Source organism: Phyllobates terribilis, unplaced genomic scaffold (assembly GCF_046119375.1).
Source record: "Phyllobates terribilis strain yellow unplaced genomic scaffold, ASM4611937v1 Scaffold_8__6_contigs__length_399053987, whole genome shotgun sequence".
Lineage (NCBI taxonomy): Eukaryota > Metazoa > Chordata > Amphibia > Anura > Dendrobatidae > Phyllobates > Phyllobates terribilis.
Window position 1 is genome coordinate 292252886 of NW_027362768.1, and position 16184 is coordinate 292269069.

The 16184-nt window shown below is 46.4% G+C and overlaps 1 protein-coding gene across 2 annotated transcripts in view; it reads left to right on the forward strand.

Moving 5' to 3' along the window:
* Positions 1-1466: 1466 nt before the first annotated feature.
* Positions 1467-16184, forward strand: part of CDC42EP1 (CDC42 effector protein 1) — a 57003-nt gene continuing 42285 nt past the window's right edge. The window contains exon 1 of one of the 2 annotated variants that reach the window (XM_073644393.1): positions 1467-1612. The gene's annotated coding sequence lies outside the window, so the exon portion shown is untranslated. The remainder of the gene's footprint in view (positions 1613-16184) is intronic. The other variant, XM_073644394.1, reaches the window with a different exon arrangement.

Sequence of the window (16184 nt, forward strand, 5' to 3'; positions counted from 1 at the left end):
ATGGTGGTTCTGGTGCTATATTCATGTACTGATCGTGGTTCTGATCGTGTATTAATGTACATATAGTAGTTTTTAATTGGTTTGACTTGACAATAGATCATTATAGGGTCAGCATGATGTAAATTGAACATATGGACCTCACAAAGACTGAAAATACAGCCATCTGAATGAAGCCATATAAGTCAGCCAAACTAGTGATTGATAAAAGCTCCCATACACTTTAGATGCCAAGTGTTCTCTATGAGTTCCTGCCAGACATTTCTGATGGCTTATCTGTTTGAGGACAAAAGGATCGGCAGTTCAAAATCAGACATGCCAGATCCTTATCTCCCCCAACAATAATTTATCATGGGATGGGCCCCCATGCCCAATAGAAGGTCGGCTGGAACCCATTGATATCGGCAAATGTGGCCAACATTAGTCTAATGTGTATGAGGTCCTTAACTACTATTTAAAGGATATGGGCACATGATTGCTATCTCATTCTACAATTCTCCTGTGGTGTTCGTTGCAGGAGGAATGTCTAGCTGAATGTGGTTTACCCAGGGAGATCAACAAGATTTATGCCACCAAATATGAAATAAGTTGTTTATAGTGAGAAAAGCCCTTTAATTACAGCTGTTAAGGAGAATGGCATAATGTAATTCTGTAGTGGGGTTATTAAACTCTTCTGGCTTGTTTTCACCAAAAAGAGTTTTTGGTGAAAACTCTTTTTGGTGAACCAGGTAATGGTGTGTAGAACTATGGTGGTGCACTCTAATCATAGGTATAGGTGACTATGCTGCTACTGAAAATCTCTATACAAAGATTAACACTGATATTACCGCCGCACGGTGACCATATAGTGGTAGTTTTCAGTCCTGCAGAACATGTAAGTGATTACAGGACAGTTATAGATGGTGACTTACAGCTGACGTTCTTTCTTTTGGAGCCATTCACATTTCCCGTCTTTTCCATCTGGTCCCGGTCAATACCAGGTCTTCTCCAGGCAGGACTCATCTACAGAGATTACAACAAAGACACATTTGACTTCTCAAATTTGCCGCATTATCCCCATCTATTTGCGCTGAGATCACCGATACAGTTTAGAGTAGCATAGCTCCGGGTGGGACCCTCTGAATTCGGGGCCCAGGGCAACCATACTCTCTTCCCTCTCGGTAGCTACGCTACTGATTGTATTGACCAATGTTCGCACTTTCGGATCATTTCTTTTCATACATTCATATATTAGACAAGTTTATACTCTTTATTTTGTTCCATACACATCCACCTAAAAACTATATCAAAAGTGTGAGCAACACTTTTTGGGAAAGCAGCATATATGACCCACTGTAAGCATATACAGAGAGCTCCTTTATCTTTCCTTATAAACCTTCTGATCTAAGTCCTTCATCCATTCTCCCCTGCTATTACAGGACTTCCTAACTTCCCTCCTTTCTCTTCTCCTATCGCCCTCTCTTCTCCGGATAGGCTCCTTCCCTGCTCGCTCTGTCCCAGCCTACTTTCCTAGCACACTCTGACTCACTTTGTGGACCCTTGTTCTTCCAGCTGTTATGGATTTCTCCTGAATCTGTACACTGGCAGCCTGGGACACAGACGCATGGACAGACAGGTAAGCCCTACAACATGCCATATGCTTCATATATATCTAATTCTGAGCAACTTTTCAGTTTCTTCTCAGAGGGTCCTAAAACTTGTTGAAAGCACAATAGGCATGGAGTGACGTGACAGCACAGATATAAACCCTGTAAGCCTTAAATCCTCCTTCAACGTTTTATATTCACTCCTTACAATTCTAAATACTTAATCTGCTATAATGCTGACGAGTGTAAATGGATATCCATGACTGCGGGTTATCTGCATACTGGTTCTTAGAATAAGGGACAAAACTGAATGTGTTTCATGAAATTTTGCTAATTTTTATTACCAAGATTTTGCCAATTTCTGCTGATTCAAGTCTATTTGGAAGTAGATAACTAACTAAAAGCACAGGGAGCAATGATGCAACTGACTTGTAGCCAGTCATAGAATGAGCTTATATAGTGGTTAGCACTGTAGATGTGCAGCGTTGGGGTCCTGGGATCAAATCCCACCAATGACAACATCTGCAAGGAGTTTGTATGTTCTCCCCTTGTTTGCGTGGGTTTCCTTCGGGTTCTCCGGTTTCCTCCCACACTCAAAGACATACTGATAGGGAATTTAGATTGTAAGCTCCGATGGGGACAGTGATGATATCTGTAAAGTGCGGTGGAATTAATGGCGCTATATAATGGAGTAAAATAAATATTATAAAGATGTAGCTACACCACCGCAGTTCCTAGTCATCTATTGCGACTCATATTTACCTTTTTGTTAATTCAAATGCATGTAGACTTTTGTCATACTACGTCAGAAACTCAAGAAATGCAAAAATTAGTTTAGAACTATGTTCACACAGCGCATTCAAACGTTACGATCTCTATGCCATTGACTCCCATCGAAACCACTATGTTTACAATCACAATGGGAAAGCGGTATACAGATCGAGTATGGCAAAGCTTATATATAAAATATACTGGTTTTGCATATTTTTGTTTAAACTTATTATATGTAGGAAATAGATATACTCCCAGCATATAAGCTACAGGTGAAGAAGACCAAACTTGGCAAACCATGTGATATAAGTTTCAACTAGATGAATCTGGCTTCATAAGCAACCTTGGTGCTTTAGCTTAATAATTATAACCTTTATATGTGTGGTAAGTGTATTTTATATGATTCAGGCGAGGCCAAAGGAGGCTACAGCCTGGAGATTTGTCTCGTTGCTGCATTGGCCAAAGTAAATTTCCTTCACATGACGGACATTTGCGCTTTCCCACCCTGTGTCCCCTGCAATGTCCTCTGTGTACTGTGTTCTGACCGCTCTCTTATCTTCTCTGTATAAATAACTTTTACATTTGTTCAACTGTTTATTATTAATCTGTACTGCCCTTTCTAAAAGAACTCGCTTCTCTCTCCTGAACAGTACATAGTCCATCTATTTTCACTGAAGAAATGAGGCCACCAAAAATCTAGAGATTAGCGTTGTCACCCATTCGTGGCACAATCTGCTGTCACCTTTAATGTCACCCATAAGCTCTAGAAATCCATTGAAAAACCAGCTTAAAAATTTCAGGCGGAAAAATAGAAATAAAGAACTAAAATAATGTGGCTGCATAAATATGCACACCCTTAAACTAATACTTTGCTGAAGTACCCTTTGAATTTATGACAGCATTCAGTCTTTTTGGGTAGGGTCTATCAGCTTGGCAAATCTAGAATTGGCAATATTTGCCCCCTCTTCCTTGTAGTAGCGTTCCAAATCTGTCAGATTGCGAGGGCATCTCCTATGTACAGCGCCCCCTTCAGGTCATCCACAGATTTTCAATTGGATTCTGAGGTCTGACTGGGCCATTTCAAAGCTTTGATCTTCTCCTGGCGAAGCCATTCTTTTGTTGATTTGGAGGTATGCTTAGGGTCAATGTCATGATGAATGGTGAAATTCCTCTTCATCTTTAGCTTTTTAGCAGATGCCTGAAGGTTTTGATGTAAAATTAACTGATCTTTGGAACTTTTCATAATTCCTTCCACCTTGACTAAAGCCCCAGTTCCAGCCCCAAAGCATAATGCTGCCTCCTTCTTGCTTTGTTGTCGGTATGGTGTTCTTTTGGAGATAGCAAACAAGGAAAAATTCCATCTCTACTGTGTGCAGAAAAATGTATTTCATAGAAATCCAATGATAAAATTCAGACATGAAATGTCATGTACAAAATCCATAAAAATAATGTAGATCTATGCTTTTCAGATGAGAACCATCCTTAATCATAAATGATCATTATCTATATTATTTTTATGGATTTTGTAGATTACATTTGATGTCTGTATATTACTCTTGGATTTCTATGAAATAATATTTTCTGCACATTGTAGAGCTGGAATTTCTCCTTATTTGCTATCCACTACGTCTGAACAGCATATCTCCTTGCTCTGCAGTGTTTGAGTGTAGTTTTGAGGGTGAACTGGACTTTTTCTATATATCATTCATTTGGTGATGCATAGTGTTGGCTTTGCAAGAAGCATACCATTTGGAATTTTATCAAAAAGTTCTACTATGGTCTCGTCAGACTATAAGACGTTTTCTCCCATGCTTTTGGCAGACTTTATGTCAATTTTTGCTAAACATAGCTGGGCTTGAATGTTTTTCTTTGTAAGAAGATGCTTCCGTGTTACCACCATACCCCACAGGCCAGACATATGAAGAATATGGGATATTGTTGTCACATGCAGTACAAAACCGGTACCTTCAAAACAGCATAATTTGCCTTCAAAACAGTATCAAAGCATTATTTCTTCTAGGTACATAGTTTTTAAAGGATTTCGGCAGGAAGGTTGTTCCAAACATCTTGGAGAACTAACCACAGATTTCTGTGGATGTTGCTTGTGAAAATCCTTCTGTCTCTTCATGGAATCCTGCACAGTCTTGATAATGTTGACATCAGGGCTCTGTTGGGCCAAATCATCACTACAAGGACTCCTTGTTCTTCTTTACTTGGCAGATAGTTGTTAATGGCATCTGCTGTATATTTGGGGTTGTTATCATGCAGCTGAATATATTTGGAGACAATCAAACGCCTCCCTGATAGTATTTCATGATAGATAAGTATTTTCCTATATTTCTTAGAATTGAGGACCCCATTAATTCAAATAAAAGCCCCAACTCCATTTGCTGAAATGCAGACCTAAACTTGCAAGGACCCTCCACCATGCTTCACTCTTTCCTGCAAACACTCATTAATGTACCACTTTCTAGCCCTTTAGTGAACAAACTACCTTCTATTACAGCCAAATATTTCACATTTTGACTCATCAGCCTAGGGCACCTGCTGACAATTTTCTGCACTCCAGTTCCTATGTTTTTATGCATAATTATGTTAATGGACCTTTCTTTCCCTGATGACGTTATGGCTTTTTGGCCATAATTCTTCCATGAAGACCACTTCTGGTCAGACTTTTCTGAACAGGAAATGAGTGGAACTGGGTCCCATTGGTTGCTGCCAGTTCTGAGCTTATGGCACTGCTGGACATTTTCCGATTTTGAATGGAAGTAAGCATGGTGTGTTTTTTATCAGCTGCACTAAGTTTCTTTGGCCAATTGCTGCATCAGCAATCTTCGACATTTCCCATTTCTTGGTGTTTCTCCAAAACAGCTTGAACAGCACATTTTGAATTCCCAGTCTGCTTTGAAATCTTTCCATGGGGGAGACATTACTGATGCAGTATAGCATCCTTTATGTCTTGTTGCTGGGTTCGGTTTTGCCATGGTGTATGAGCTGTGATATGAAACTGTCTACCACAACTTCACATTTGTAGTAAAGTTTGGCTGTTCCTCACCCAATTTTAGGCCTCCAGCACAGCTATTTCCGTTAATGACTGTGTTTCAACCTACACGTGAAAATAATGATCATTATCATATGTTTGTTATAATTGGTCACTCATACTCATAATTTTACAAATTATTGAAGTAATGAAACATACAGTGGGTGAAATAAGTATTGAACATGTCACCAATTTTCTAAGTAAATATATTTCTAAAGGTGCTATTTGTCACAGTTTCATAACTGACTGTGGCCTAGGGACGCTGTGAGTGACAGCTCAGCCACCCTATAGAATCTGGAGTGTACTGGGCTATCAGCATTTTAATTGACAGCCCTGCTGTCCTATCTGGTTTAGTCTGTGGGCAAGGTATTTAGCTGGGTAGCTCCTAGGTCTGCGTCAGTTGCAACCTTGCTTAGCTGAATGTGGTTGCTTTGCTCCGTAGCTTTTTCCTCTGACCCTGTTGCCGAACCTGGGACTTGTCGTGACTATTTGTGTGGATTCCCCCTTCTGGTTTTGACATACCCTCCTGGCATCTGACCCGGGATTTGATCTCTGACTATCCATTTGTTGTACCCCCTGGTTTTGACCTACCCTCCTGGCATTTGACCCTGGACTGTTTCCTGACCACATTTTTGACTTACCCCACTGCACTATGAGCCCTCCTGGTATCTGACCTCGGACCTCCTGACTATCCTGTCTCACGACTTGCCCGTGAGTAGTGACTCATTATCACACTATTGACATGAAATTCTCATCAGATGTCAGTAACAGCCCATCCAATCCACACAGGCAAAGAAATCAAACCACTGATGTCCATAAATTGTGTAATAATGAGAATTGACACAGGGAAAAAGTATTGAACACGTTTCTTAAAATCTAATTAATACTTTGTACAAAAGCCTTTGTGATGACAACTTCAAAACACCTCCAGTATTCAGAAACTACTCGCATGCATTACTCAGATGTGATTTTGTCTCATTCTTCCTCACAAATACTTCAAATCTTGAAGGTCCTGTGGGCTCCTTCTATGAACTCCGAACTTTAGTTCCTTTCATAAATTTTCTGTTGGATTCAGGTCAGGTGATTGGCTGGGCCATTCTAGCAGCTTTATTTTCTTTGTTTGAAACTAATTGAGTTTCCTTGGCTGTGTGTTTGGGATCATTCTCTTGCTGAAATGTCCACCCTCATTTCATCTTCATTATCCTTGTAGATGGCAGCAGATTTTTATCAAGAATGTCTCGATACATTTATCCATTCATCCTTCCTTAAATTATATGAAGTTTGCCAGCGCCGTATTCTGAAAAACAGCCCCACACCATGATGCTGCCACCTCCAAATTTTACGGTTGGTATGGTGTTTTGGGGTGATATGCAGTGCCTTTTGGCCTCCAAGGATGGTGTGTATTATGACATCCACAGAGTTCAATTTTGGTTTCATCTCACCATACTATATTCTCCATGTATTTCACAGGCTTGTCTAAATGTTGCTGAGCAAACTTTAAACACGGTTGTACATGGTTTTTGTTCAGCAATGGAGTCTTGCATGGTGAGTGTGCATGCAGGCCATGGAGGTTGAATGCATTACTTTTTTTTTTTTTTTAAACAATTGTACCTGCTGATTCCCGGTTTTTTCTATAGCTCTACACAGTTGGTCCTTGGCTCTTGGACAACTCTACTGATAATTCTTTTCACTCCTCTGTCTGAAATCTTCTGAGGAGCACCTAGTCATGGCCAGTTTATGGTGAAATGATGTTCTTTCCACTTATGGATTATGGCCACAACAGTGCTCACTGGAACTTTCAGTAATTTCAAAATTCTTCTTTAACCAATACTATCAGTATGTTTTGCAACAATAAGGTTGCAAAGGTCTTGAGGCAGCTTGTGTGGCACCTTGGTAATGAGACCTTTTTATAAGCCATCAGTTCAACCAGCTGATATTATTTTTCACTAAGAAGCAGGATTGCTTTCTAATGACTGATAGATTTCAACAGGTGTCATGACTTCATGTGTTCAATACTTTTATCATGTGTCATTTATCAGTATTACACATAACTTAATTTTTGGACATCTATGTTTTGATTTTTTTTTGCCTGTGTGGATTGGATGGGTTGTTATTGCTGTTATCGGCATCTGGTGAGAATTTCATGTCAATAGCACCTTTAGAAATATATTTGCTCTCATTACTCGGGATGTTCGGTGAGCACCGAGCATTTCCGGGTTACTCAGGTGGGAGCTCGGGTCTCCGCCCTGCACGTTTGGCGCTCTTTACAGAGCCAATGAACATGCATGGATTTCCAGCCAGTCACTGTAATGCCACAGCCATATTGTTTGTGGGCATTACAGTGATTGGCTGGCCGCACAGCGTCACCTCGAGTATTTAAAACCGGGCGCCGCCATCTTGGACACAGTCGCTCCGGATCAGCCAGTGTAGGGTCAGTGCTGCTGAGCTAGGGAGAGATTTATACTGCAAAATAGTTAGTGTAGGGTCTCTAAAGCCTGCCAAATCAAACAAACAGTCCTTCTCAGGACTAATATCCATCCCAGATATCAGGCAGGCAGGCAGGCTGTATAGGAGATGCAGTGGCTATACCAGCAAACGTTACAGTCCTGTGTGCTCCTGTTGGTCAAATTGCTAGACTTATCCCCCCATCTCAGGGGCCAGGAAAAATCCTTTTTTTTTCATCTAAATCCTGTATTTTTTTTTTCCTCAGTCAAACTGTACAAATACGTGTCTTATTAACCTTTTGGTATCCCCCCCCCCCCCCCCCCAAAAAAAAAAAATTGAGTGTGTCTGTGACTGTTCAGACACCAATATATCTGTTTAAAAGAGTCTGGGGTAGGCCAGATAACTAGAACTGTGGTTTTGCAGTTCCACGGGTCAAATCTCTGTATTATCCACCTTTTTTACATAAAAAATAAAAAAATTTATTGTCTCGCTCAGTGTTCAGACACAAATATATCTGTTTAAAAGATGGTGTAGGCCAGAGAAATAGAACTGTGGTTTTCCTCTTCCACGGTTCTAATCTCCTTTTTATTACCCTTTTTCCATTGATAGTGCGAGTGTAAGCTATTTTACTTCATTTACAATGGGCAAGGAGCGTGGCAAGGGACGTGGAACTGGACGTTCTGGTGATGGTGCGTGTAGAGGACGGGGCCGTGGCCAAGGTGAAAATGTGCCACAACCAACAGCCACATCTTCTCGCTCCCACTTCTTGACCGAATTACTAGGGAGGCACACTACAACACCAGCATTGCGAACTGATCAGTGTGAGCAGGTTATTAATTGGATAGCAGATAATACTTCCAGTTACCTGGGCACCACTACCTCCGGTCTGTCTTCCACACGGTCAAGTTTTAGTAGCCGTGAGTCTCAACCGCATACTCCTCCTCACCCTGATGCTCCTTCCTCCCACCATACCGAGTGTCGTCAGACAGCAACTGATCCCACACTTGGACACTCTGAAGAGCTGGTCCATTTCCATATTTGTGCCCCTCGCCTGCTCCGCTTGAAGTGGTGGAAGAGGAGATCCCAAGAAGCGATGGCCAACTATTTGAACAGCCACGGCCAGAGGAAGTCGACGCTGGCAATTTGTCACAAGAGGTGGACGATGACGAGACACAATTGCCAGGAAGTGAGGAGGAGGATCGTTGTGCGCAAGTGGAAGAGGAGGAGGTGGTGGATGATCTAGTAACTGACCCAACGTGGCAGGAGGACACGCAGAGCGAAGCCAGCAGCACACATGGGGAGGGAGGCAGAGTACCCCAACAGGCAGGAAGAAGCAGTGTGGTGGCCGCACACAGAAGGCGGGCAACAGTTCCCCGTAACACCAACACGAGGGACGTTGCCAGTACAACCGGTAGGTCTTCCAGAGTCTGGAATTTTTTTAAAGACTCTGCTGATAACCCCATAAAGGCCATTTGTACCACCTGCCATGCCAGCATCAGCAGGAGTGACAAAACTACCAGCCTAACCACCACCAGCATGATCAGGCACATGTCAGCAAAGCACCCGACTTTGTGAGGCGAACCCCAGGGTCCACGAGCAGTGTCAGCGGGTGTCACCACTGCTTCTTCCGCTGTTGTGCATGTAATAGAACCCCCTGTTGTGCGTGCAAGGCAATCCCCTGTCCATACTGCATGCAAAGATGCCCCCTCCTCTCAGTCTTCACTTGTTATGGCAGTTTCTCAAGAAACAGCATCAACGTCCATGTCCACGTCCCACCGCAGCGTTCATTTGTACATATCCCAGAGCTTTGAGCGAAAGCTCAAATTCGCAGCCAACGCCCCACAGGCCACGGTCCTAAATTCACACATTTCACGACTGCTTGCGTTGGAAATCCTGCCGTTTTAGGCTGGTGGAATCCTTCCGCAACCTTATGGCGGTGGACGTCCCTCGGTACTCGGTCCCCGGCCGACACTATTTTGCCCGGTGTGCCATCCCCCCACTACACAAGCACGTGTCCCAAAACATCTGCCGTGCCCTCAACAACGCAGTTACTGGGAGAGTCCACCTGACAACGGACACATGGACAAGTGCTTGTGGCCGGGGACGGTACATCTCCCTGATGGCACACTGGGTAAACATAGTGAAAGCCGGGACCCAGTCGGACCTTGGGACGGAACACATCCTCTCCACACCGAGGATTGCGGGCCCTATGTCAGTCAGAGTTGCCCCCACAGTGTACAGCTCCTGCGCATCATCCTCCTCCTCCTCCTTCTCCTCATGTTCAGCCTCGATCTCAGACATCAGCACATCAGTTACAAGCTGGAAGCACTGCAGTACTGCCTCAGCCAAGAGGCAACAGGCTGTGCTGAAACTTATAAGCTTAGGTGATAAACCTCACACTGCTTGTGAGTTGTGGACAGCTGTGAAAGAGCAGGCAGATCTGTGGCTGAGACCGCTGAACCTACATCCCGGCATGGTCGTGTGTGACAATGGCCGTAACCTGGTGGCGGCTCTGAGGCGAGGCGAGATCACACACGTACCATGCCTGGCTCATGTACTTAACCTCGTGGTTCAGCGGTTTCTTAAATCGTACCCCGAGTTGCCAGATCTGCTCGTCCAAGTACGCCGCCTGTCAGCTCATTTTCGGAAGTCGGCTACAGCTTCCGCCGCCCTTGCTGTGTTGCAGCAGCGTTTGCAGCTTCCGGCACACCGACTGGTGTGTGATGTCCCCACATGTTGGAACTCTACCCTCCACATGTTGCAAAGGATTTGTGAGCAGAAGAGAGCAGTTGTGGAGTACCAGCTGCAACAAGGCCGTCGATATTCAGGTCAGACTACACACATAAGACCTCAGGAGTGGACCTGGATGTCTGACATATGTACAATCCTGACAAACTTTGAGGTGTCCACCAAGATGGTGAGTGGCGATGACATCATCATTAGCGTCAGCATCCCACTTGTCTGTCTTTTGCAACACTCTCTGCAGAGAATTAAAGAGGAGGCATTGCAGCCAGAGTATGATGAGATGGATCAAGAAGCCGTAATGAGCGATTACACACAGCCCAGCCTCATCTCATCCCAATGTGCATTGGGGGACAATGAGGGAGAGGAGAGGAGGAGGAGGAAGAACAGGAGCTGGTATCATGCGCTGTAGACGGCAGTACCTGTACAACTGTCATACAGTCGGTTCAGCGTGGGTGGCCTGAGGACATGGAGGATGAGGAGGAGAGCATGGTCAGTCGTCATCTTGGTGAGGATATGGAAGACTTGCCTGTTACCAGTCTGGCACGCATGGCTGACTTTATGTTACGCTGCCTTAACCGTGACCCTCGCGTTGTAAAATGTTGGGTGACAGTCATTACTGGTTGGTGACACTTTTAGATCCCCGCTACAAGGAGAACTTTCACTCTCTTATTCCTGAGGTGGAGAGGTCTACAAAAATGTGGCAGTACCAGAAGGCCCTTGCTGCAGAACTGTTAAAAAAATTCCCGTCTGAACACGCTAGCGGCAGAGGTCACAGTTCGTTGACCAACCAAGGCGTACAGGCGAGAGAGACGCAACTCCAATCCAGCAGAAGCAGGGGATCACTGTCAACATCTGGGACAGTTTTATGAGACCCACCCAGCTTACAGGCCCTGAGGCGCAGGATACTCTCACAAGGAGTGGAAAGTTTCAAAAGATGATGAGGGAGTACCTTGCCGACCATACCAGCATCCTCCGTGATTCCTCTGTGCCTTTTAATTATTGGGTATCCAAGCTGGACACTTGGAATGAACTCACTCTGTACGCCTTGGATGTCGTGGCCTGCCCTGCCGCTAGCGTGTTATCGGAACATGTTTTTAGTGCCGCTGGGGGAATTATAACTGATAAGCGCACTCGCCTGTCAACTGACAATGCTGACAAGCTGACCTTTATCAAAATGAACAAGGGTTGAATTGGGCCAGACTTCTCATCACCACCAAATGACAGCGGAGTAACATAAAGTCAAATCCACTGTGTTATTTCGGGAGGTGTATTCCCATGCACCGCTTCACACCCACACATGGGTATACGCTTCCTCATTTCGGCTGTTTTTTGCTCTTCTCCTTATCCTCAGCCTCCACCACCACTATACCACCACGGTGACCGTGGCCCGTGTTACCAGCATTGCAAGTTCCTCTGTCCTAATTTTTGCCAGCTTTTGCTTGGAAGGCATAGGCAAAGACTATGGGATACCCACTCCCCAATAATAGGAATAATGTTTTTAATATGCTCTACTGCACGGCTCTTGTAAGGGGCATTAAAATCATCGTCTTGTTAAGCTACTGCGACATCCACCACTTTTCCAAGGGGCATTAAAACTGTCTTGTTAAGCTACTGCGACCTCCACGTCTCTTCCAAGGGGCATTAAAACCGTCTTGTTAAGCTACTGCGACCTCCACCACTCTTCCAAGGGGCATTGATATTGTCTTTTTATTCCACTGTGACCTTCACCATTCTTCCAAGGGGCATTAAAACCGTCTTGTTAAGCTACTGCGACCTCCAACACTTCTCCAAGGGGCATTAAAACCGTCTTGTTAAGCTACTGTGACCTCCACCACTTTTCCAAGGGGCATTAAAACCATCTTATTAAGCTACTGCGACCTCCACCACTTTTCCAAGGGGCATTAAAACCATCTTGTTAAGCTACTGCGACATCCACCACTTTTCCAAGGGGCATTAAAACCGTCTTGTTAAGCTACTGCAACCTCCACGTCTCTTCCAAGGGTCATTAAAACCGTCTCGTTAAGCTACTGCGACGTCCACCACTCTTCCAAGGGGCATTGATATTGTCTTTTTATTCCACTGCGACCTCCACCATTCTTCCAAGAGGCATTAAAACCGCCTTGTTAAGCTACTGCGACCTCCACGGCTCTTCCAAGGGGCATTAAAACCATCTTGTTAAGCTACTGCAACCTCAACGTCTCTTCCAAGGGGCATTAAAACCGTCTTGTTAAGCTACTGCGACATCCACCACTTTTCCAAGGGGCATTAAAACCGTCTTGTTAAACCACTCTGAACGCCACAGCTTTTCCAAGGGGCATTGAAATGTTGTTTTTAATTACTTCTAGCCTCCACGACTCTTCCATCGGGCATTGCATTTCCTCCTAATTTTAAGGGAAACCCACTCCCCAATAATGGGTAGAAGGTTTTTAGTATGCTGTAATCCACGTCTGTTTCAAGGGGCATTGCAGTTCCTCATAATTTTTGGAAAGCCTTCCATTCACTGCTTAGGCCAACAGTGTACAGGAGACCCAGTTGCTATAAATGGAAAAAAAGGTTTAGTTAAGGCCCTCTGACCTCCATGTCTCTTCCAAGGGGCATTGGAGTGCCTCAAAATTTTTGGCAGGCATTGCACTCACTGTATGCCCTATAACTGTGTAGCCGAACCGCTCCTTTTGGTACAGAAACATATCCTACAAGACATGTGTGGTTGACTGGCCTGATATTGATGTGAATGGTCCCTGTTCCTCCTGCTCTTTCTCCTTTGCCACCACCTCATCCATCATTCATCACCTGAAGCTTTGTTTTAACGGGAGTCATAGAACTGGGATAGTAGCAGGAAAACATCCAGCAATCCTCGGAGGAGGTAGGATATGCGCCAAAACGCTGACCACCTCAGGCCTAGCCGCTACTACATACATGCGCTTGCATTCCAAGGAACAGAAAGCTAAGGAGATGGATGGCCTCATGATCATGAATAATTTATTCGTTGTGTAGGAGGCCGACCACTGCTGCTGTCTACCTTCTGAACTTTGTGTTGAAGCCGGATTGACCCAGGACCCGCAATCCTCTATGTCTGGAGGACGTGTTGCATCCCAGTGTCCAACTGTGTCCCGGCTTCCACAATATTAACCCAGTGTGAAGGCGTTAGTCAGATGGACCATCCCTGGCCACATTCACTTGTCCACGTGTTTGTGGTTAGGCTGTCCTTCAAATAGGGGCGGCTGGGGACCGTTTATGGACAGCCGGCCGCCCCCAGGCGGCTGGGGACCGTGTGTGGGCACCCGTCCGCGGGGCGGCTGGGGACCGAGTATGGACACCCGGCCGCCCCCTGGCGGCTGGGGACCGAGCGTGGACACCCGGCCACCGTGCGGCTGGGGACCGACTATGGACACCCGGCCGCCCCCTGGCGGCTGGGGACTGAGCGTGGACACCCGGCCGCCGGGCGGCTGGGGACCGAGTATGGATACCAGGCCGCCGACGCAGCCATGACATGGTGGCCGGCGTCTGCCTCCACATGCCTAAAAGGCCCAATTTCAAGTGCAAGCAAGCTAGCAGTATGGTATTGCAGCCTGGGGGTGGGTGGGTGGCAGGTTGCACACTTACGCTTGCATTCCAAGAAAACAAAGCAGATGCTAACTTCTATCATCATCATTATGCTCCTCACCTTGGCACTCTCAACTCCACTGATGGAGAAGCCAGGGCCCAGCGGAGGAGTCTGGTTCTCTGGTGGGCTCGTCCAATGCTGCCCTAAAGCAGGCCAGGCTAAGAAAAGTGTGGGGGAAGTTCCCAGGAGAAATAGGGGCAGCTGGGGACCATTTATGGACACCCGGCCACCCCCAGGCGGCTGGGGACCATGTGTGGGCACCCGGCCGCGGGGCAGCTGGGGACCGAGCATGGACACCCGGCCGCCGGGCGGCTGGGGACTGAGTATGGATACCAGGCCGCCGAAACAGCCATGACATGGTGGCCGGCGTCTGCCTCCACATGCCTAAATGGCCCAATTTCAAGTGCAAGCAAGTTAGCAGTATGGTATTGCAGCCTGGGGGTGGGTGGATGGCAGGTTGCACACTTACGCTTGCATTCCAAGAAAACAACGCAGATGCTAACTTCTATCATCATCATCATGCTCCTCACTTTGGCACTCTCAACTCCCCTGATGGAGAAGCCAGGGCCCACCAGAGGAGTCTGGTTCTCTGGTGGGCTCGTCCAATGCTGCCCTAAAGCAGGCTAGGCTAAGAAAAGTGTGGGGGAAGTTCACAGGAGAAATAGGGGTGGCTGGGGACCGAGTATGGACACCCGGCCGCCCCCTGGCTGCTGGAGACCAAGAATGGACACCCTGCCGCCGGGCGGCTGGGGACTGAGTATGGATACCAGGCCGCCGACGCAGCCATGACGTGGTGGCCAGATTCCGCCTCCACATGCCTAAAAGGCCCAATTTCAAGTGCAAGCAAGCTTTCAGTATGGTATTGGAGCCTGGGGGTGGGTGGGTGGCAGGCTGCATACTTGCGCTTGCATTGCAAGGAATGGGGGAGGTACAATTGAACACTGCCCTGGGACAAGGACTTGCACGGGCATAGTTGCAAGTCTGCATCTTCTGGTGCGGCAAGGATCACTTCTGATGGGCACACTTTTAGGCAGTGACCTGGGTGTCAGAGATGCTTCCAGGGGTCTTCCCCATGCTGTTCCCATGTCTTTTCAGCACTGTATGCACATGGCCAGATAAGGTTGTAAAATGTTAAAATGACATTTCCCGGTGAATGCATTTGTCACGGTTGAAAGCAATACAAAAGTGCAAATGTGGCGCCCCTGAGGGTTCAGTCGCCACAGAGGTACTGCACCTCACCCAGAGGTGTGGTGTCTCCTTCTCTCAGGTAAGGAGGGAGTGCTGCCCAGAACCCCAACACCCGCATTCATCACTACACTACTCCAGGCCGGCTGGAAGGGCAAGATGCATTGTGTTCCTGCTGAGCCCTGTCCCTGGATGGAGTGGGGGGAACCAAAGAGAGGGGGAACCAGTAGTGGGTGTGGGTGGAGGATGTAGAGTAGGGGAGCACCATTGTAGGAGGTATATAAGGGGAAGCCATCTTAGGGTGGAAGAACAGTGTGGAGCAGTTAGAGTAAGTAGCAAGGAGAAGACGGGAGCAGAGTCTCTTTATGAGCTCTGCTCCGAAGGGGCCTAGTAATAGAGGCCCAGGAGGGGAGCAGAGGAGGAAGGCTCCGTTTTACAGAAGGGATCCCAGGGGGTACGGTGAGTGCAGGACGGCACCCGTACGCCCCGAATCTGCCAGGTGTCAGAGGGATCAGACCGCAAGAAGGGACCGGTACCTGGCCTAGCCGTGTTACTCCAGGTCTCGGCTGGAAAAACCGGAGGCTTCGGCACTTCCATGGTGCAGTCGCCACAGTCTCACCCTAGTCACCGTTAAGGTCAAGTAGGTCCGAGAACTCCAGGTTGCCCAGAGGGACTTCAGAGAACCCGAGCGGGACTGTGTGTGGGGAAGCGCAGGGCAGGAGGGAGAAGACCCAGCGCGAGAAGTCGGTCTAGTAAGGAGCATAAAGAAAGCGGGGTTCCCTCAAGCGCTCCTGAACTATTTGAGAAAGTG